This window comes from Corvus brachyrhynchos, unplaced genomic scaffold (assembly GCF_000691975.1).
Source record: "Corvus brachyrhynchos isolate BGI_N302 unplaced genomic scaffold, ASM69197v1 scaffold90, whole genome shotgun sequence".
Classification (NCBI taxonomy): domain Eukaryota; kingdom Metazoa; phylum Chordata; class Aves; order Passeriformes; family Corvidae; genus Corvus; species Corvus brachyrhynchos.
The window spans coordinates 4,488,182-4,489,975 of NW_008236932.1; the positions used below are offsets into that span (position 1 = coordinate 4,488,182).

At 41.5% G+C, this 1,794-nt stretch overlaps 1 long non-coding RNA gene across 1 annotated transcript in view; it reads right to left on the reverse strand.

Moving 5' to 3' along the window:
- Positions 1-607: 607 nt before the first annotated feature.
- The window catches only part of LOC108445209, a 7,836-nt gene continuing 6,649 nt past the window's right edge, over positions 608-1,794 (reverse strand). The window contains exon 2 of the long non-coding RNA XR_001859975.1: positions 608-1,162. This is a non-coding gene — a long non-coding RNA (uncharacterized LOC108445209). The remainder of the gene's footprint in view (positions 1,163-1,794) is intronic.

Consider the following 1,794-nt stretch of genomic DNA (forward strand, 5'->3'; position numbering starts at 1 on the left):
TGTTGGTGGAAAGGAATTGATGATTGAGAGAAATGAAGTTCCATAGCAACGTATGAAAGCTTCAGAAACTTATAGTAGGATAGAAGGCTAAAGAGCTGTAAAATGGAAATGCAGTCAATCTTATTAAAGTTTTTGCTGTCATTCAAGCAGTTTTCCTCTTAATGGCATGAATGAAGAATATATGGAGTGCTGTGGTGTGGTATGGTATGACATGGTAATGGTTATGGGTATGGTGTGGGATGGAATGCCATGGTATGGTGCAGTATGGTGAGGTATGGAAAGACCATTATACTCACAAGTTAAGTGCACAAGCCTGCCTTTACATGTAATAGTTTCCCTTGCCATATGAGACTGTGTGTTAGTAATTCACTTTTGATAAGGGTTTTCTGTCTTCTCTAGGGAATTTTTGAACCAGTCTTTAAGGTCTAATTCTCTAGTTTTTCTGTTTAAAGCATGACTTCAGTGCTTACAGGCAAGACCCCCTTTCTCATATTCTTCTATCTAGTTTGGTTATACTGTGCAAGTCAATGAAGTTTATAAAACCTTTGAGTCTCACCACCAGCCTGAAGAAGTGAAGCACGTGTGGTGAGCGATGGTTGCTGTTTAATTTTTTTTTTCTTTTTCAAAGATCTTTGCAGTTGGCTTTGAGGAGGGGAGCTGCTGCTCTGGAAGATGTATGGAGGCTGGGGATGGGGCTGCAATGATTGACTCGGTAGAGCATGGTGCTAACAACGCTGAAGTTACGCGTTCAATCAGCCACGGGCCATTTAAGAGTTGGACTCGATGACCCGTGTGGATCCTTTCCAACTCAGAATATCCTGTGACTGTGAAGATCCCCTGAGGATGGCACGATGGATGGCTAGACGATTCTGTTCTCGCCCACGTACTTTAGGAAACCGGGAGGAGGCGGGAACGACACAGAATTTGCCCACACGGGGGTGCGCGTCAGTAGCAAGGATGAGGCGGCCGTCGGCGTGTTTCGGGAAGCCGGACACTCGCAGGTAAAACCCCGCTGTGCAGGGATTTCCGCTGACTTCACCCGGCAGTCAGTGAAAATAATCACCAGATTGCCTATATGTATTCTAGAAAGCACGGACGTAACAACTTCATGCTCGAAAAGCAGTCCCTTAAAAACACCATGTCACACCTAGAGGATTTTTACCTACAACAGGGAGGTAAAAGACCACATTTTATCACTTGGATAAAATAAAAGAAAACCAAAAAATCCAAAACCAAACCAAACCAAGAAAAACCAACAAAAACAAACAAACAAAAAGCCAAAACAAAAAAACCAAAAAACCAAAAACCAAACAAAAAAAACCCAAAACCAACCAACCAACCAAAAAAAAAAAAAAAAAAAGAAGAGGGGAGGAAGGCAGCGAAGAGGCAGCCTGATTTCATTAGGAGCTAGTTTAGGGATGCCAGTCCAAGACACATCAAAGATACCCTGAAGATCTTAACTTTCATGTATGTACTGCTGCAACAAGGAAATGTTCCCTTAACAGCTAGCATAATGAGGACAATGCAGCAGCAGAGAATTAATCTGCAGAAGAGATCCTTATTGATTTCTTAAGCAAAGCAGAAAGCAGATCTTGCCAATAGCTCAATAGGCATGAAATTCTAAACAAAAAATTTGCAACAGACAGAGGAAGCCAGTCTGGAGCAACAGCATTCTGCAAAAATATTAATTATTAAAACTCATCAAAGGAAGAAGTGAAAGATATTTGAAACAGCTTGAAAATTAAGTAACATCCATCAGTTTTAAAGCTGCTGGAGGCACTTTGTGGTTTTTTC